At 35.0% G+C, this 22,689-nt stretch overlaps 1 non-coding gene across 1 annotated transcript; it reads right to left on the bottom strand.

The window, feature by feature from the left end:
* Nucleotides 1-15,073: 15,073 nt before the first annotated feature.
* LOC121211755 (small nucleolar RNA R71) lies at nucleotides 15,074-15,180 on the bottom strand. Its single transcript, XR_005906973.1, has one exon. It is a non-coding gene; the product is annotated as a small nucleolar RNA R71 (small nucleolar RNA).
* Between the last annotated feature and the right edge of the window lie 7,509 nt (nucleotides 15,181-22,689).

Below are 22,689 nucleotides of genomic sequence, written 5' to 3'. Positions count from 1 at the left end.
TATCATTATCTTTTGTCAAATTAAAATTTCAATTCAATTAATATGTATCAAACCTTACCACATGTGTCTTATAAAATATTCATACATGAGACATTTTTAAACATTACTAATTAATCAAATATAATCATGTGCATTACTAATTCAAGTGCAATCCACTATAATATCTTTAATCGTTTTTTAACATCAAAGACATTTCACAGCATACCTAATCCGAATGCTCAAAAACCAATCCAAACCAAATATGCCTAGCCATTTTAACTCATCACAATACTATGCGCATAAGACCATATTAATTTAAACCGCTGAACTTATAATATTCACACATTTGCATTATGTAACGTCCCAAAATCCTAAATATTTATTTTTATATGGTTGTGATACAATTGCATGTCTGCTTCAGTAGTTAAGTGTCCTGGGAAGTGTCTAAGAAGTCTTAGGCTCAAGCCTTGGCTTTTGTAAAAATTTTGTTTTAAATGGATAAACCCCTATCTCTAGGCAGTAGGCTTTTAAATAAAAGTGGGTAAAACATGACAGAAAGAGCCTGCTGGTCTAAGGGATAGTGGTGTGGCGTGGTTACTGAAGGTCTTGAGTTCGAGTCCTGCTATGCGCAAAGATGTTTTATTTTGCTGCTAGTGCTATGGAAGTGTTCTAGCTTAGCCGAAACCCTAGTTTGAGGGGGAGTTCAAATTAGATGGTTGAGAGATTGGAGGAGAGTTTCAAGGAGTGGATCAAGAGATTGGTGGTCGGTTTGAGTGATTTGGTGAGGAAAATAAGAGATTTTGAAAGGAGTGGGAGAGTTAGTGCCGAATGTGAACTCCTGCTTCTCAGAATTCGGATTTGGTTGCTTTCTCTTTTCATTTTCGGTTGCTAACAATTTCTTTCAGGTTCTTTTCACTCTTTGTTTTGGTAGCCAAATATTGCTATTGACCATTCTAGTACTTTTCGTGTTAGCCTATTTTGATTTTGCTCTTCACTACAGTGCCTTTTCTGATCGATCTTCTTCTCTTCCTCTACTCCTCTAGCAGCCTTTCTCTTGTTTTTACCGAATCTTCATTCCTTCCCCTCCCTTAATCAATTTTGTTTTGGCCGATTCTCTGCTCTTCTCCCTCTCTCAAGCTTTGGTTGAATACTCCCTTTTCCCTCTTCTTTTTCTCCCAATTCTTTTTCCACTTTCCATTTTGTTGTTTGGCCAAATACTCCACCTCTCCTCCTCCTGTTCTTTTGGTTTCAACATTGTCATTTGATCAATCGGTTTGAGTGTATGGTTTTTTTCTCTTTCTTTTTCTCTCTCTGTCGGGCTAGTCTTGTATCTAACATCTTCTTTTACTGCCGATTTACTAGGAGTGTATTGGTGCTAGCCTTTTGATAAACCGTAATTTATACATCTTTTTATCCCATGCTTAGCATAATTTTGGATGAATTATCCTTAGAATTGGTCAATTCAATGCTTCTAATATTTTAATTTCATGTTTTATACTTAGTAGAGCATAGGAGAGTAAAAAGAGCGAGAAACGAGCCAAAAATGGAGAAAATGGGCCAACATGGGAAATCAACACAGCCTAGACTTCCTCACACGGGTAGTTCACACATCCGTGTCCATTCAACAGACTCGAACACGGTTTGAAACAATCGCACACGGACGTGTCCCTGTCGAGCCCAAGTCTAGTCCTATTTGGAAAAGGCCACTCTTGAGGGTTTAGAAGCATTCTAAAGCCTATATAAACACTGTAGAAGGTACCTGAAAGACAAGCATGAAGTAGGAGGCAAGGAATTACTCGAAGAAAGCCGATTGATCCATCTCAGAAGCGGGATTCACCTTCAAGACTAAAGATCTCCCTTCAATTCCTTTCAAGAGTTCTTGGGTTTTCTTTATGTTTTGATATCATTATTCTTTTGAGATGTTTTCTTTCATAAATATGAACTAAATCCCCTAAATACCTAAGGGGAATGAAACCTAAAACGGATCTTGTTATTATGTTCTGAATTGAATGATAAATATTTGACTTGTTCTTAATTATGTGTTCTTAATTCTTGCTTTAATATTCTAGGATATTGATTCAAGTGTTGATGCGCTTATTCAGAGGAGCAAAAGTCCCTGTCTAAGAGTAGATCTAGCATAATTGAGCGGAGTTGATTGCACACCTAGAGATAGGGTGAAAAGATTTTTCCAGATTAGGGTGAAACCTAATAAGGGAATCCATAGATTGAGTTAATGTAAAACTAGGGAGTTAATTAGAAAGAGATTTCAATTAATCAACCTAGGGTTAGACGTTGTTAGTCTCGAGAGAGATAATAATATAAATTAGGGATTTCTACGGATCAAGTCAAGTGAATAAATTGTCTGATTCAGAGTCAATAAAAAGTGAAGTCTAGGTGGATTTTTCCCTTAGGTATTGTCCAAATCATTCAGTTTTACCAAAAGTTATTTCCCCAAATTACTTTCTGTGCATTCTTAGTTTAGTAAGTATGTAAAATCCTAATTTTGGGCTTAGCCGGAACAGTGGTTTCGGGAAATGATTTTGTGAAAATTTCACGAAAAAATTTCACGACATGATTTTGTGAAAATTTCGTTCAAAAATTTCGACGTTTGAGCACTCAATTTAGTAGAAAGGATTAAATTGTGAAAAGTGCAAAAGTTGAGTTTCACATGTTAGAGGTGTCTAATTGTCATGAAATTTTAAATGGGAGGTCCTTAAATGATAATTAAACCATTCTATAACTTTTTGGACAAAAATGGCCTAGTTTGGGTAAAATTTGAAAGAACAATAAAAAGGGCATTTTGGTCATTTAGGGGTAAAATGAATTAAAAGACAAATTTTAAACCCCAAATGTGTCCCTTTCTTCTTGCTATAGCAGAATGTACCAAGAGCAGCCATGGTTAGGGTCAAGCTTCCAAGCTTAATAGTAAGTGATTCCGAGTTCTGTTTTTAATGTTCTATGTATTTTTGAAATCTCGATAACATGATCCGCTCATTTCTACCATTATTTTGAGCTAGGATTCATGTTTAAAAATTTACCCATGAATGGTCTGCATGTATTTTGATGTTTAATGGTAAACTATGAAGCTTGAAATTGTGTTAAACAACTTTTGCTAAGCGATTTTACATGAAAACGAGTAAAATGACATAATCGGTAAAAATACCTAATGTTCATAAGTACATGTTAGAGTGACAATTTGATTTTTCCATAGAAGAGAAAAATAATTAGCATGTCATAAAACATAAGAAAATAGGAAGAAGTTTAATTTTCGAACCTTGGGGAAAAAGTGCAAATATGCAAAAGTTTAGGGGTCAAAATGAAAATTTTTAAAAATAGATTTTTAGACCCATATGAATAGTGTGACTAATTAGTAGGCTAAATGTGATATTATAGATCAAGGAAATCGAGATTTGGGCTTAAATCAGGAAAATACAAGGTTATGGGCTAGATGATAAATTGTCATTTCTGGATCCGAGGTAAGTTTGTACGTAAATAATTTATCGATTATTTTTATTTTATTATATTTTGTTATCATATGAAATGTGGCTGCCTATAGAATGATTATCTGTTGTAAATTGCAAATTGAAAAAGGACTGAATAAATTGTAACATGTTGGAAAGTGAGGAATTTCTCGGTTGAGCCTTCGGAATAGAAACAATACGAATGATCTATTGTGAGGTCACGTGTGTAGTACTAAGTGCAGGCTACTACATGTACCAAATTATTGGTCGCATGTGTAGTACTAAATGCAGGCTACTATGCGTACCCGATAACTTCGATCACGTGTGTAGTACTAAGTGCAAGCTACTACGTGTATCAGATGGTTAGGCAACGTGTGTAGTACTAACTGCAGGCTACTATGCGTACCATATAGCTTTAGCTACAAGTGTGAAAATATGTGCAAGCAACTAAGTATCAGTTATTATTTCGAAGAGTTCAACGGGAAAATCAATTAAGTAAAAATATATGTGAACATGATTATATGATGAATACGTGCAGGTATATGTTTAAGAAAATTTTGGGCAATATTCTCGATATTTGAGTGAACTTTGATAAGACAAAATGGATTAAGTGAAATTATGTAAGAGTGAATTTTAGTAGTAAAACAATGTCGGACAGCAGTAGTTGTGTAAATTTGAAAATTCACCAAACATTGTGTAAGTTGAATTAAATTTCAAATAAATTATGAAATTAAATCTTAATGAGTCTATTTTCATATAAAGGAAACAGAGTGAGCAAAATAGCTATATATTATGTGATATTATAATTTTTTTGAGATAGTGTTAGAATAAATTAGAAATCGCCTATTTTGACTTAGAAAAATTGTTAAAAATTGTAGAAAAATAATTATGGATTATAATTTATATTCCTAGAATCCTTAATGAATCTAATTTCAGGAGAAAGAGACAGGAACATTATCTGAGTCTTGTACTATGATATAAATAAATGTTAGTGAAGAAAGGTTGAAGCTGTCTAACAGCAAAATAAGGGCGATTTTTAATAATAAACTGTACTTATTGGCTGGACCAAAAATTCTGAAAATTTTTGAGTAGAAGGATATGTGAGTCTAGTTTCTGGGAAAATTTATAGATATTAATTTGAAGTTTTTTAACTCTAGATATAAATGATTGAGTGACTATGACTCAAGGAAGCGCTTCACCAGAACATGTGTAAATGTACAATTGGGTTAGTTTTACTATGGAAAGCATGTTAGTAAATTGCTTATTATTTTCAGGTGAGCTTGCTAAGCGTAAAGATTACCCCCTCCTTTCTATTTCTTTTAGTTTTGTCAGGTTAACTCAGGGTTGGAGATCGTCGGAGGCAACATCACACTATCAAGCCAACACCTTGACAGTATAAACACATATGCTAGAATAGGGACCTAGGTTTTATAACATGTGTTAATATAATTTGGCTAAATATAATGGTCTTTAGTGAGCTAATGATTCTGACTTATAAATCTAGCTATTCATGTTATGTCTAATATTGGTGATGTGCATATGCTTGTTTGCCATGCATGGTTGGTAATATGTTATGTGTTGTTGTGAATGTTTAAGTTCGTTAACGCCTCGAACCCTGTCCTTACGTTGGATACGGGTGAGGGGTGTTACATTTAGTGGTATCAGAGCTATGGTTTAGTCGGTTCTTGGACTAACCTAGCATGTGTAAAAGTTCAGCTATACATGCCACCGATCTGTGATAGTGTGATGCCTCTCGATGCGTATGAGAGCCACTTTGTTTAGACAAAGATACTCTCCAACCGAGCCACGCCAACCATGTTGAATGTGATGCTAAAATATTCGAGTAAAGTATATTAATGACGAACTAAAACTTGGAAAGGTACGCATGAGGATTCATGACATTTGTACATGGTGAAATGAGCTTATCTAGGATTAATAGATAATTCCATGATGTATGTGATCGATTTATTTGAACAAATGCATGTGTTTGAGTAACTTATCAAAAATATTGATAAGATGAATATTCATGTATATTGGTAGGGATGATTATGATTGGTAAGCTTGTATAACTTGAGTAAATGTATTAAATTTCTTGGACTGATATATATGATTGTAATGATATGTATATGATGATGTGTAAGATGAAAGTTTAGACTGTGATATACTTATCCATGTTTGTTTGGACCTTATATGATATTATGTGCTTGATTTGTTTGATTTAATGAATGTATAAGTAAGATTATCTAGGAAACATGGAAATACATGTATAAGTACACTTGTTTAAATTAGATAACTGAAAAGTAAGTGTAAAATCAATATGAATGTTAGTTACTCGAAATGAATGATATGATTGAGATATGATTGCTATGATAAAAATTGTCTTACATGTATATGTATATGAGAGTTGAGTAAGAGGCCCCACGACCCCATCCCCATTACCAAAGTGATGTTTTATAATGGAAATTTCTGAGATTTGTGTTGACTGAGTTTCCAGGTGAGAAACCAAAGAGTTCAATGATAGAATAGTTATAAGAATGATTAGAGATTGAGAACGAGTTGATAAGTACAGATATGATCTAGAAAGATATCGGATGTATCGAAAGATTGTTTAATTTTCGCAACATCGCAGTTAGCAAAAAAGGTTAGTTTTAGTAAAATGATCTATCCTGGTATGATGTTGAGAAATGTATTGATTGCAATTCCCTAATGAATTGGTTTTCTTAGTAAAGGGAATATTATGGAATTTGGGACGGTAGAAATATTTAAAGGAATAATGTTCGAAATATTAAATGTTCAAGCATGGTAATTACAGTGAATAGTTTGTGACTGTCTCTATTGAGATATTGTATGAGATTACCTGATACTGGAAATATTATTGGGGTTATCTAATCCTTGGTGAATTCATATATTATGAAAAAGTTCCTTGATCTTAACTTTAGACGAATATATTGTCAGTCTGATTGGGTTATGATCTGCATGGTTCTATTTTTCTCTGGTATTTTGTTATATTCTGCCTATTGAGAATCGATGAGAAATTGTGTATGGTGCCATGATTCTATCTCTTTTGATCATTCCTCTGTCTGATTATGCACACACACATATATATATGAATAGCATATAGTTCCAGCCGTATTTGTTGTCAGTGGTTTAAAATGATGTTATTCTGGATTTATTTATTCTGGGCTTCTCCGTTTAGAATTTCTCTATCTTGGATTTTCTGGTTATATTTATATTGTAACTTGTTGATCATGGCTTGCATTTAGAGCATGACCTCCAGCTTGTGATTGATATATATAGAAAAAGTATGACTATGCCTCTGAATTGATCCTGATAGTGTGCTGAATTTCAAGTCCTAATGTCTATGGTGGATTTCCTTTCTCAAGTAAGTTAATCAGAGTTAATGTATTCAGTTGAGGTATCAGTATTACTTATTCTAATGCATTTGTTAAAGTATTCGATTGGTATGATGAGTGAATTTGGAATGATGCATGTTGAATCGTTCTGTTGACTAGAATAGAGAATTTTTTTGAAATATCAATTACGGATGAAAAGGTCGACTTGATTGTTCAATCTGTATGGAATATGTTTAGAATTTAATGAGATGTGCATGCTTGAGAATAAGATTTTATTTCTTCACGGGTAAAAAGAAGAACAGTCTAATTAAGAAGTGTATGTTTCCTAGAAGAATCCTATGCAATAAGAAGATTTGATATTGATAATGTGAAGATAATCTGGGTATTAAAAAAATGCTAAAACGATCATTGTTTATCTTTGAGTACAAATTCTTGAAATGTTGAAAGTTTAAAGATGTATAGCAAGAATCATCAGAATTATTTTTGCCATTTGGGAATTAGAATGGAAATAGAAAAGGTTAATATGGATTTTCTTGTTTGGATCATTCCTGTCCTTGAAAGAGGAAAGTGATCTATAGCATTGTTAAACGTTATGAGATGTGTAAATTATGTTGGTATACCTAAATGTAAGCTCACCAGATTCATAGAATTTCGTGTCTTTATGAAATTTGGATATCATGAAATTTTAATCTCCACTAATCGGATTGAGATCCGAGTTTCATAATATGATTTCTTTGGAAAGCCAGAAGAGGCTTGAAATAAAGAGTAGCTGAGGGTTGAATTGACAAATAATTGGACTGTGTGAAATTATAAAGCGTATGAGGTTGAGATGAACTGATTAGTTTTACTATTCGAATACCAAAAGATTCAGGTGCGAATGTATATGTAACATGATGGTATGGATCGGAATTTTGAGTACATGAGCTTTCTGGTAGAGATTAAGTTTCAGTAAAAGCATTTTAAAGTGAAAAACCAAAACTACTTTTCTGGTGAGATTTTCGGGGACGAAAATCCCTAAAGGGGGGAGAAATCTAACATCTTGATTTTGGGCTTAGTCGGAACAGTGGTTTCGAGACTACAAATCTGATGAGGAAAATTTCATTTTTATTATACTTTTATGGTCTACAATTTCACGAAATGATTTCGTGAAAAATTCGTTCGAAAATTTTGACGTTTGAGCACTCAATTTAGTAGAAAGGACTAAATTGTAAAAAGTGTAAAAGTTGAGTTTTACATGTTAGAGGCGTCTAATTGTCATGAAAATTTAAATTGGAGGTCCTTAAATGAGAATTAAACCATTGTATAACTTTTTGGACAAAAATGGCCTTGTTTGGGTAAAATTTGAAAGAATAGTAAAAAGGGCATTTTGGTCATTTAGGGGTAAAATGAATTAAAAGACAAATTCTAAGCCCCAAATGTGTCCGTTTCTTCTTGCTACAGAAGAATGTACCAATAGCAGCCATGGTTAAGGTTTGGCCAAGCTTCCAAGCTTAATAGTAAGTGATTCCGAGCTTCGTTTTTAATGTTCTATGTATTTTTGAAATCCCGGTAACATGATCTGCTTATTTCTACCATTATTTTGAGCTAGGATTTATCTTTAAAAATTTATCCATGAATGATATGCATGTATTTTGATGTTTAATGGTAGAATATGAAGCTTGAAATTGTGTTAAACAACTTTTGCTAAACGATTTTACGTGAAAACGAGTAAAACGACATAATCGGTAAAAATACCTAATGTTCATAAGTACATGTTAGAGTGAGAATTTGATGTTGCCATAGAAGGGAAAAATGATCAGCATGTCATAAAACATAAGAAAATAGGAAGAAGTTTAATTTCTGAACCTTGGGGCAAAAGTGTAAATATGCAAAAGTTTAGGGGTCAAAATGAAAATTTTTTAAAATATGATTTTTAAACCCATATGAATAGTGTAACTAATTAGTAGGCTAAATGTGATATTATAGATAAAGGAAATCGAGATTTGGGCCTAAATCAGGAAAGTACAAGGTTATGGACTAGAATGGTAAATTGCCATTGCTGGATTCGAGGTAAGTTTGTATGTAAATAATGTAACGCCCCGTACCCGAGACCGTTGCCAGAGTCGAACACGAGGTGTTAATGGACTTAATTCATTTACTTACGCAGTTCATTTTAAAATTTCCAGACAAGCTGGCTAACTGCATCACAGTCACTTTAAAAATCATATATTGAGTTCTGAAACTCGAAAACTGATTCCGTAAATTTTTCCTGAAACTAGACTCATATATCCATCTAAAAATTGTTTTCTAGAATTTTTGGTCGAGCCAATTAGTACAGTTTATTAGTTAAAGTCTCCCCTGTTTCAGGGTTCGACTACTATGACCTTCATGCATTACGACTTAGATATCTCCCTGTACAAAGCTTCAATACTTATGCCGTTTGTTTCTGGTGAAACTAGACTCAGAAAGGAATCTATACATATAAAGCATGACTTCTAATTACCTCTGGTTAATTTATGGTAAATTTTCAAAGTTAGAACAGGGGATCCAGAAAACTCTCTGGCCCTGTTTCACAAAAACTTAAACATCTCATAAAATACGGCTCATATGGTCGTTTCGTTTCTTTCATATAAAAGTAGACTCATCAAGATTCGATTAAATAATTTATTCACTATTTAATTCCATTCCTACTATTTTTAGTGATTTTTCCAACTTACGTCACTGCTGCTGTCAGCATCTATTTTAGGGTAAATTTTACCTATTTCATAATTTTCTGTGAATCAAATAGTAAATTGACATACATTATTATCAAGGGTAATCCCAATTAGCCATGACGTACGTAGCACCAATAGGACCATGATTGGCCATTCCAATGGCTAGTCATTACCAAACATTTCCACACCACTTAATAACCATATCACAAGACCATAATGTTATACTTCGAAATATACGAGCCATTTTCGCATGGCTATACAAATACACATTACCAAAGGGTACTTAATTAACAACAAGGGTCAGCCCTATACATGCCATTTTCAAAATTGAACTAAAAGAGTACCAAAAGTGGCTTAGATAGTGTGGATGACTTCGACTTTGACACTCACGAGTCCGATAGCTGACGAACAAAATCTATAAAACAGAGAATCAAAGTAACTGAGTAAGCATTTTAATGCTTAGTAAGTTCAAGTAATGAAATTATTCACGACTAAGGTATAACGTTCATATGACTACATGAATAATTGCATATATGCATGTTCTCAAATCATACTTACTTCATGCTTCAACCATTATATTCATACACAGGGAATCAAACCTAACTATAGGTCGGAAGTTCGTTAATCAATTGAGCGAATACTATTTAAAAGGAATCAACCTTTCCGATGCATATACGAAACATACCTTATCGTTTGGATTTTATGTGCGTATTAATTGAAATTATTACAGCAAGATCGCTCACTTCCAAACCCAAGTACCTTCGGGATTTAGCCGGATATAGCAACTCGCACAAATGCCTTCGGGACTTAGCCCGAATATAGTCACTAGCACAAATGCCTTCGGGACTTAGCCCGGATATAGTCAATAGCACAAATGCCTTCGGGACTTAGCCCGGATGTCATCCAAATAATCATGCACATATATCGATAAATCATGACACATCCATATTTCATTTTCATTACTAAAGCTCAAACACAAGACACTTATCAAACCTTACCAATTTCGGCTCAATAGCCATATACAAAGAGCATGATTTCGAGTGGCTTTATAACATGATCTCTATACACATTATCGGATACCCGTCGTAGGTATAAACTAATCACCTCAATATATCATTCAAGTAAAGTCATTATATCTCCGTTTATTCGTTATGCTTATATGTCATGACTTAATCAAATCATAAACTAAGTTTCATTACTCGAAGACTTACCTCGGATGTTGTCGAACGACTTCAACGGCTATTCAATTACTTTTTCCTTCCCTTTATCGGATTTAGTCCCCCTTTGCTCTTGAGCTTAAGTTCAACAAATTTTAAACTAGTCATTAATCGACTATTCAAGTATTACTTTTAGAATATAATACATATAGATTCGACTTTCACACATATAGATTATAGTAAGCTTTATAAAAATCAATAAATAATTCATTAGCAAATTTTCATTAATGTTTACAATATAATTACAATTTCCCTATAAGCTGACTTCCTGAGCAACAGTCACTAAAGTTTTATAACTGGAGCTACGAAACTCCAAATCAATTGCCGTAAATTTTTCATGACAAAAGACTCATTTATCTATTATCCATAAAATTTAAAAAAAATTTAGTTTAGCCCAACAATACCAGATTTTTCTTAAAGTTCACCTTGTTTCACTGTTTGACTAAACTAACTACTCTTCACTACGAATCAAATTTCTCATTGTACAGAATTCAAAATATGTTCTCGTTTATTTCATTTGAAACTAGACTCATTAAGGAGTCTAAGCATATAAATTTTATCTTAGGGCCATTTTTTACAATTTATACTGATTTTATAAAAACAGAACAGGGAATCTAGTAGTCATTTTGACTCAGCCCCACAATACTTCAAATATCTCAAGATCGGTAACTCTTTTGTTTTTATAGTTTCTTTTGTAAGAAACTAGACTCTTCAAGCTTTAATGACATAATTTATTTAGCCTCTAACTCAACTCCTACAAATTATGGCAATTTTCTAAAATCACCTTACTGCTGCTGTCCCCAAGCAGATTATTACCAAATCAAATACTAACATTTGCATTTCACCTCAATAGCTAGCTTAGCAAACCTTAATTTAACATATAATTGTTCATAACACAATTAAAGCATTCTCTGCATTCCATCAATTCAAAACACATACATTTCCCAATAATATCCAAAACCATATTCGGCCTTAGTACACAACTTGTTAGCCGATTTTTCTCCATTTAGCAACTAATGCACATATGTGCTCATTTGTTAGACTCTACTTCACCTAACTACCATTTTTTTTTCATCCAAATAACATGAACAACACCATTTCTTGAACATTTTCTCTTAACCGATTACTCATGTTACCAACAAGATTCAAAATTTGGACATGGGCTAACTAAGGGACTTAGTAACTCGCTTAATACACTAAACAATTTCCAAAGCTACCATGAATTACATACCTTATTTATACATAAATTTTCAAGGATTTCAAAGTACTTACCTCTTCCTAAACATCAACCAAGCTGAACATGAAACAAGGGAATTCTTTTCTTCTCCCACCCTCAAGTCACGGCAAAGGAGGAACAAGGAGGAGACAACTTTTGTTTTTTTCCTCCCACTCACCTCATGTTCTATTATTCTTAATTCATTATTTTATTGTGTAACATAAAATTATTAGCACAAAATAATTATAATATGCTTTAGTCCATAACATGGCCGGCCACCATCTAGAATTTGGCCAATTTGACATGCAAGTACAAGCATTTTCTATCATGCATCAATAGGCCACTTTAACATTTGCCTAGCACATTTCTAAATTTTCTCACACAAGTCCTATTTAATAAAATTCACTTACAATTAACAAAATTCAAACACGAAATTTTCACACATGCATATATACATATAATAAGCATCAAATATGTCGGTTAATTATTTTTATGACTCGGTTTTATGGTCCCGAAACCACTTTCCGACTAGGGTCACATTAGGGCTGTCACAAATAATTTATCGATTCTTTTTATTTTATTATATTTTGTTATCATATGAAATGTCGCTGCCTATAGAATGATTATTTGTTGTAAATTGCAAATTGAAAAAGGACTGAATAAATTGTAACAAGTTGGAATGTGAGGAATTTCCCAATTAAGCCTTTGGAATAGAAACGATACGAATGATCTATTGTGAGGTCACGTGTGTAGTACTAAGTGCAGGCTACTTTGCGTACCCGATAACTTCGATCACGTGTGTAGTACTAAGTGCAGGCTAAGTGCAGGCTACTACGTGTATCAGATGGTTAGGTCACGTGTGTAGTACTAAGTGCAGGCTACTACGTATACTAGATAATTGGTCGCATGTGTAGTACTAAGTGCAAGCTACTATGCGTACCAGATAGCTTTGGCTACAAGTGTGAAAATACATGCAGGAAACTGCGTATCAATTATTATTCTGAAGAGTTCAACGGGAAAATCAATTAAATAAAAATATATGTGAACATGATTATATGATGAATAAGTGCAGGTATATGTTTAAGAAAATTTTGAGCAATATGCTCGATATTTGAGTGAACTTTGATAAGACAAAATAGATTAAGTGAAATTATGTAAGAGTGAATTTTAGTAGTAAAATAGTGTTGGACAGCAGCAGTTGTGTGACTTTGAAAATTCACCAAAAATTGTGTAAGTTGAATTAAATTTCAAATAAATTATGAAATTAAATATTAATGAGTCTATTTTAATATAAAAGCAACAGAGTGAGCAAAAGAGCTATATATTGTGTGATATTATAATTTTTGTGAGACAATGTCAGAATGAATTTGAGATCCTCTGTTCTGACTTGAAAAAATTGTGAAAAATTGTAGAAAAATAATTATGGATTATAATTTATATGCTTAGAATTCTTAATGAGTCTACTTTCAGGAGAAAGATACATGAACATTATCTGAGTCTTTTACTATGATATAAATAAATTTTAGTGAAGAAAGGTTGAAGTTGTCTAATAGAAAAATAGGGTCGATTTTGAATAATAAACTGTACTTATTGGCTGGACCAAAAATTCTACAAATTTTATAGTAGAAAAATATATGAGTCTAGTTTCTGGGAAAATTTATGGATATTAATTTGAAGTTTCATAACTCTAGACATAAATGATTTAGTGACTGTGACTCAAGGAAGTAGCTTAACCAGAACTTGTGTAAATGTACAATTGGGTTAGTTTTATTATGGAAAGCATGTTAGTAAATTGCTTATTATTTTCATGCGAGCTTACTAAGCATAAAGCTTACCCCCTCCTTTCTATTTCTTTTAGTGTTGTCAGGTTAACTCAGGGTTGGAGATCGTCGGAGGCAACATCACATTATCAAGCCAACACCTTGGCAGTATAAACACATATGCTAGTATTATCAAGTGAGTGGCATGTATAGGGACCTAGTTTTTATAACATGTGTTATTATAATTTGGCCAAATATATTGGTCTTTAGTGAGCTAATGATTCTGACTTATAAATCTAGCTATTCATGTTATGTCTAATATTGGTGATGTGCATATGCTTGCTTGCCATGCATGGTTGGTAATATGTTATGTGTTGTTGTAAATGTTTAAGTCCGTTAATTCCTCGAACCCTGTCCCGATGTTGGATACGGGTGAGGGGTGTTACAAAGTAGTTTATATAAAACATACCCCTTCATTTTTAGGCTAGATAGTAAAAAGAAAGTTAATACTAATACTTTTAGTTCCTTTGCGTTCGACATCCGGTCTTGCCATAAGCTATACTACTGTTCGATAAGGTGCGCTTGCCTTTGTCGTGATAATAGTTAGCTTTTAAGAACGGACATTCATAAATTATAAAACTTATTGCACGTATCACATCACAAGATCATGTTTTTGGCGCCATTGCTGGGGAACTAAGATATTAAGAACACTCGAGTTTTATTACTTTAGCCATTTTACTTTTATTGCAATTTAAATTTTTATTTTCTTTTCTAATTTTTCGTTTATTCGCTTCTGGCAGGTTTTTATAGTGTATGACTAGAAGAAAACAGTCGGGACCATTACTTTTTGACAGTGAGATCAATCGCACAGCTCGCAAAAATCGAAGAGAAATAAGGCGAAGCCTAAGATACACAGAGGAAGAGCAAGAAGACGACATTCACACCATAATCGAGGAGATGGCTGAAAATCAGGAAAATTCGCTACCTCCTGCGATTGTTGCTGATCCAGTAAATCAGAATCCTACTCCATGCAATATGTATGATTATGCTAAACCTAATTTAACAGGAACTGAGTCAAGTATAGTTAGACCTGCTATTGCTACAAACAATTTTGAACTGAAACATAGCACAATTCAAATGATGCAACAGTTTGTTTAGTTCGATGGTTTGCAAGATGAGGATCCAAACAATCACTTGGTGAAATTTCTGGAGTTTTGTGACACTTTTAAAATCAATGGTGTTTCTGATGATGCCATTGGCCTTCAGTTGTTTCCCTTTTCATTGCGGAACAAAGCTAAATAGTGGTTGAACTCGTTACAACGAGGGTCAATCACTACTTAGGAACACATGGCCAAAAAGTTTTTCTTAAATATTTTTCGCTGGCTAAAACGGCCAAATTAAGGAATGACATCTCTTCTTTTGTGTAGATGGATCTAGAAACACTCTATGAAGCATTGGAGAGATACAAGGACCTCTTGAGAAGGTGCCCTCACCATGGGCTGCCCTTATGGTTACAGGTTCAAACATTTCACAATGGCCTGAATCCTTCGACTAGACAGATGATTGACGCAGCTGCTGGTGGGACTATCAATAATAAGACACCTGAAGAGGCTTATGAATTTATAGAGGAGATGTCACTGAATAATTATCGGTGGCAAGTTATGAGGACAAAGCCGACGAAAGCAGCCGGCGTTTTCATGTAATATCCCAAATTAGGGCCTAATCAGAATAGTGGTTCCTTGACAACAAATCCGAGATAGAAATAATTATTTTATGATTATTTTGAGGTCTACGATATGATTGCATGATTGTGTGAAAATTTCGTGAAGAAATTCTATGCATAAAGTGCTTAATTTGAAGTTAGGGACTAAATTGAATAAGTTGCAAAACTTGCATTCTAGAAGTTTCTAGTATGGAACTGCTTTGAAATATTAATTAGGAGGTCTTAAATAGTAATTTGACCAATTTCTAAGTTTATGGACAAAAATTGGACATGGATGGAATTTTTGGAAAGTTTAGTAAAAAGGGCATTTTGGTCATTTAGGGGTAAAATGAATTAAAATACAAAATTAAAAGCCAATTTTGTTCATCTTCTTCACCATGGACGTGTATAGCAAGGGAGACTCCATGGATAGGGTTTCCAAGCTTCCAAGCTCGATTGTAAGTCCGTTCTAGCCTCGTTTTTAATGATTTTTACGTTTTTGGAGTCCCGGTAACTTGATTTAGCTTATGCTAGTAATAATTCAACCTAGGGTTCATAATTGGAAAAATAACCATATGTGAAATTTGTGTATTTTGGTGTTTTATGATAGAATATGAGGTTTTAAATTATGTTAGACAACTTGTGCTACTCGGTTTTAAGTGAAAACGAGTAAAAGGGCTTAATCGGTAAAAATACCTAATAGTCATAAGTACATGTTAGAGTGAGAATTTGATGTTGCCATAGAAGGGAAAAATGATCAGCATGTCATAAAACATAAGAAAATAGGATGAAGTTTAATTTCTGATCCTTGGGGAAAAAGTGCAAATATGCAAAAGTTTAGGGGTCAAAATGAAAATTTGTAAAAATATGATTTTTGGACCCGTATGAATAGTGTGGCTAATTATTAGGCTAAATGTGATATTATAGATGAAGGAAATCGAGATTCAGGCTTAAATCGGGAAAATACAAGGTTATGGACTAAAATGGTAAATTGCTATTTCTGGATCGAGGTAAGTTCGTGTGTTAATAATAATGCAATACCATGCATGAATTGTAATTCTCTATTGATATGGCATAAATTGTATGACTTAATATGTTTAAGAGAAGTTGATGGATGGTATGTATGATATGAAAAAAAATATATGTAATGCTAGTTGTATTATGTGAAATTGAATGGAAAATTATTGCTACGTGAATTGAGTGTTAAATTACTATTACCTGGGCTGTATGAATTGCTGCACGGTTGTACCTGATGAGATTTTGACAAGTTTGTACGTAAATAATTTATCGATTCTTTTTATTTTATTATATTATGTTATCATATGAAATGAGGCTACCTATAGATTGACTATTTGTTGTAAATTGAAAATTGAAAAAAGACTATGAATAAATATGTAACAAGTTGGAAAGTGAGAAATTTCCCAGTTGAGCCTTCGGAATAAAAACGATACGAATGATCTATTGTGAGGTCGCATGTGTAGTACTAAGTGCAGGCTACTATGCGTACCCGATAACTTCGATCACGTGTGTAGTACTAAGTGCAGGCTACTACGTGTATCAGATGGTTAGGTCACGTGTGTAGTACTAAGTGAAGGCTACTATGTGTACCAGATAATTGGTTGCATGTGTAGTACTATGTGCAGGCTACTATGCGTACCAGATAGCTTTGGCTACAAGTGTGAAAATATGTGCAGGCAATTGAGTATCAGTTATTATTCCAAGAGTTCAACAGGAAAATCGATTATGTAAAAATACATGTGAACATGATTATATGATGAATAAGTGCAGGTATATGTTTATGAAAATTATGAACAATGTGCTCGATAGTTGGGTGAACTTCGATAAGATAAAATGGATTAAGTGGAATTATATAAGAATGAATTTTAGTAGTAAAAAGCAGCAGTTGCGTGATTTTGAAAATCCACTAAAAATTGTGGAAGTTGAATAAAAATGTAAATGATATATGAAAATAAATCTTAATGAGTCTATTTTCACATGAAAGAAACAAGGGAAGCAAAAGAATTCTATATTGTGTGAAATTTGAATTCTTGTGAAACAGGGTTTGAATGATTTTGGGATACCCTGTTCTAACTTTAGAAATTCACCATAAATTGTAAAAATATTATTAAGAGTCATACCTTACATGCATGGATTTTGTATTGAGTCTATTTTTAAGTAAAATAAACGGAATGGTCGTTGGAATTCTGTACAGGGAGAAATTTGGTTCATAGTGAACAGAGGTTAGAGTAGTCATACTCTGAAACAGGGGAGACTTTAACTAATAAACTGTACTAATTGGCCTGACCAAAAATACTGGAAATTTTATAGGAGAAAGATATATGAATCTGGTTTTAGGTAAAATTAATGAATTAAATTTGGAGTTTTGTACCTTCAGATATGAATGATTTAGTAACTGTAACTCGATAACATAGCTTAACCTGAACATGTGTAATTGTACAATTATAGTGTTTTGTCTTAAAAAGCGTGGTAGTAATTGCTTATTATTTTCATATGAACTTACTAAGTGTAAAGCTTACCCATCCTCTCCATTTCTTTAGTATTGGCAGGTCGGCTCGGGGTTGGAGATCGTCGAAGGCAAAATTACACTATCAAACTATCATTTTTGGGAAAATTAATTCAAATATTAGAAATATCAAGTGAGTGGCATGTATAGGAAGTTGGTTTGTGATATGTATTTTTATTATGATTTTGACCATACGTATCAGTCTGCATTGAGTTATCGTATAAAATCATGAGATGTGGTCTTTATCCATTATGGTTTATAAGTTTAATTAATCGTGCCATGTCTTATGTTTTGATGTGATGATATAGTTAGCTTTGTTTGTTATGCATGTGCTCGAAAAGTTTTGAATTAAATGAAATTTTATGGCCCGGTTTTTGTCTATGTGTATTGTTAAGTCTAGTAATGCCTCGTACTCTGTTCCGGCCTTGGATACGGGTAAGGGGTGTTACATTTCAACCTCGATGCAGTTACTATGCTATCTAACTAGGTAGAACTCTTAAATAAAAAGATTGACGGTTTGTGTGGTTCTACTCAGGCACATCCAATGATAAGGTGTGATTCAAATGGAGGAGGAGCATACACAGAATATCAACCCTTCAACCCTAGCATCGAGGAGGAACAAGTCCAATATATGGGTAACAATAACTCTAGACCTCAAAATAACCCATATAGTAATACTTATAATGCAGGTTGGAGGAACCATCCCAATTTCTCGTGGGGCGGTCAAGGAAATCAAAGGCCACAACATCCTCCGGGTTCTCAACAACCACCTTATCAACAGGAAAAAAGCCAAACCTTGAGGAGATGGTAACAAAGTTTATCTCGGTGTCGAAAACTTGCTTTCAGAATACTGAAACAACACTTAAGAATCAACAAGCGTCGATCCAAGGGCTTGAAACTCAGATAGGCCAACTCGCCAAATTGATTTCTGAATGACCACAAGGTAGCCTACCGAGTAACACTGAATCTAACCCAAGGGAACAGCTCAATACAATTACCATTCAAGATGAGGAAGGGTTAGTCGAACTTGAACCAGAACTGAGGTAAGGGATTGTGGTAAGTAAAAGCAAAGGTGAGGTAGGCCACAGTGAACAAACATCAGTAAATAAAGAGTACAAACCTCGTGTATCATACCCCAACGTGGCAAGGAAAGACCGCACAGACGAACAATTTGGTAAATTCTTTAAATTATTAAAAAAATTACATATTAACTTACCATTTATTGAAGCTCTTTCGCAGATGCCAAACACAGTCAAATTCTTAAAGGAGCTTTTAACAAATAAGAGGAAGTTGGATGAGGCGTCACATGTGGAGTTAAATGCAGTTTGCTCAGCCATACTATAGAATAAGCTGGTCAACAAATTAAATTGGTAGTTTAGATGTTAATAATGCTTTGGCTGATTTAGGGGCTAGTATCAATGTCATGCCTTATAAAATGTTTAAGCAACTAGGTCTTGGGAAACCTAAACAAACTAGGATGAGCATCTAGTTAGCTGACAAAACAATCAGATTTCTTAGGGGTATTATTGAAGTGTGCTTGTTAAAATTGACAAATTCATATTCCCAGTTGATTTTGTTGTTGTAGACATAGAAAAGGATAGTGACGTGCCCTTAATTTTAGGAAGGCCCTTTTTAGCAACTGCTAGAACTATAATTGATGTTGGTACAGGTGAACTCACACTTCGTGTGGAGGAGGAAACAATCACTCTTCAAGCTCGTAATTCAAGTAACACATCGAATATCAAGGTTGATTGTATAAATTGTACTACTAATACTGATCATGTGGTGAAACCTTATTTGTAGGAAACACGTTCAAAGAACACACCTGAGCCATGTTCGAGTACCGAAAAAGGACCCATCTATGAAGAACAAAGGCTACAGGTCAAGGAACTAGATGAATGGCAGACACAAAAACCGAGATCACACAATAAACCAAAATCACGCCACGACGAGATCAATATTTCACCAAATCAACTTAAGGTTGGAGACAAAGTACTATTAGTTGCAGCAGACCCTCTGATTGCCACCTCTGAACCTAATGGAGAAATCCCTCTTACGGTACTTAGCATTTTCCCATACGAGACAGTCGAGGTAATTCATCCTAAATTCGGTATGTTCAAGGTAAATAGTACTCATCTAAAACCTTATTTTGATAAAATTGATAGCAGGGATGAGGAGTGTAAACTCCTCGCACCACCATGACCACGAAATAGAGAGGTAAGTCAAGCTTAGACTATAAATAAGCGCTTTTCGGGAGGCAACTCGAGCACTAACGGTGTTCACTTCTTTAAATTTTAGTTTATAACATTTAATTCACTAACTAAATCACTGAACACAGGTTTTCCAGAACCACACGGCCAGGCAAACGGGCGTGCCTTAGGCCGTTCCCATACCACGGAAGGAAACACGACCGTGCGATACAGCTGTGTGAAAATAGGGCAAAATTTTTCCCCAACACGGGAGTCGATAAGTTGCCATGGCTATGCGACATGGCCATTGGTGAATCTGTCAAAACAACAAGGGCGTGCGACATGCCCGTGTCTAGAGGCCATGGTTGAAACTGAGAAATTAACACGGGCGTGGGACACACCCATGCCCACCACCCGTGTTTGAGACTGTGAAATTAACATGGGCATGTGCATCCATACACGAGCGTGAGAGAAGTGAACGAAGCAAAACACGGTCATGCGACACGATCGTGTGCATTAACATGCCCAAAGAACATAGGCGTGGGCTGAATTTTAGACCTGCCCAAATTTGAAAATCACGATACACACAGGCTAAAATTAAGACACACGAGCGTGTCCCATGGCCGTGTGCCCCAAAATCAATATAAACCCCCCACTATTCATCATCCCCTTCCCCAAATATCAAACCCTCGCCACCGGAATCCTTTCACACACCCTCCCTGCCACGCCCGTGCACCGACCACAGCACCACCATCGACGACCTAAGCTCGTCCCTCTACCAAGCTATTGCGTTTGTTCACTCTTTTCTCTCTATTCTCTTCAATTCTTTTACTAATTTTATGATTTTTTATTATTTTATTTCACTATTTTGCTTAATATTCATGGTTCTAATGATAGTAATGCTTATGCTCTTTGTTAGAAATTTTCCATTTTAGTCGATACATTATGCTACATTCATCCATTTTTCTCTTGTTTCCATGGATTTCATGCTTATCCATACCATATTACATATTATCAATCCCACATGCATTTATTCACTAGGTATTCCATTTAACACCATTCTCATGTTCTTATTGTTACTAATGACTTGATATATCTTTCCATTAGGATTTAGTTGCTTTTCGGTACATCTTCCCTTTTGCCTATGATGCCCATGAAGTATTCTTCTTTAATTTTAACATGCTTACATACCTTTCCATGCTATTCTTGGGGGGTATTTCTATAACTTCATCTTGCCATTTCAAATACCATGTCAAATCCACGTGGTAAGAAAATTGTCGTCCCCGCCTCGAAGAAGAGGAAAGGAGCAGCATCATCGTTGAGTCCTACCACGAAAATCAGGCATCCATTCCTCCATTTTCCCTCGGGACCACAGAAGGAACTTTTTTAGATACTACGGGCCCGACCCCTAAGTGTGGGCCGCTGCATTGATTGGGCAGCACTTGAACAAATCCAAGTGGTTAACGCGATCTGAGCCCTTCTGACGACTGACCCATAGGGCCTCTTTTTCGAGATCATCGAGTCGACGTACCTCAAGCTCACACTCTAACTCTGCTCAACCTTCCACCTTCAAGTTGTCATGACACAGTTCGGTGATCCTGGAATGGTCCAGTTTTGTCTCGGTGGTTTAGTGAGCCAGTTGAACGTACCTGAGTTTGGAATTGCACTAGGGCTGTATACGGAGGAGTTCATGGATGACAACGAACTCAACACCCTCCATCCTCATATCTACTATTCTCCTTCGAAGTGTTGGAGTGCTTTAGCCCCTGAATCGGCCACCTATGACCCCATCCGCTCTAAGGCATTGGCCCTTACCCCATCCCTGAGGTACTTACACGCCATCTTGTCCCACACTCTGACAGGGCAGTGAGAGAGCACTGGTATCATCAACACCCACGACGCCTACTTTTATGGAGTATGGAGAACGGGAACGTATTCGGCCTTCCCTATTTCATTGCCCTCACCATTCACCATCAGACGGAGCGGCATAGGAAGGGAGTCATATCCATCAGCCATTATGTGACTCGCCTGGCGCGGTATTTAGGCCTCCTCAACACGGCGATGCAAGCATCTTCCCTCACCCTCATTGGTCAGATGTCCCCACAGGGCATCTCTTGTATGCTACATATAAGGATGATCGAGCGATGACGTTGAGTTGACCCTCCTCAGTACCGCCTAGTCCAGTCCGTCGAGGAGGAGGACCTAGAGGACATTACTGATGATGTCCCTCCACGTCATGAGGACCTACTGTCTCAGCCACCACCCAGTTCATATGGTGGCTTCATACTCTGACATCTCTGAGCGCCTTACTCAATTTGAGCAACAGTGTTTTCAGTGCTTTAATCACATTGATGCTACTCTACATCAGATTTGTCGGGACCTTCACATCTCATCGCCATCATCACCTCGCGAACCATTTGGCGATGACGATGTTTAAAGACATTTTATTTATTATTTTTATTTTCACTTTTATCTTTATTTATCTTCTTAAAGTACTTTTTATTTTATTTTCCTTCAGTACTATTTCATTTTAGGTTTTATAATTTTTTATTCAACAATTTATAGTTTCAGCTATTTCATTACAAGTAATTATGC

Source organism: Gossypium hirsutum, chromosome A12 (assembly GCF_007990345.1).
Source record: "Gossypium hirsutum isolate 1008001.06 chromosome A12, Gossypium_hirsutum_v2.1, whole genome shotgun sequence".
Lineage (NCBI taxonomy): Eukaryota > Viridiplantae > Streptophyta > Magnoliopsida > Malvales > Malvaceae > Gossypium > Gossypium hirsutum.
This window is presented reverse-complemented; position numbering and strand designations above follow the sequence as displayed.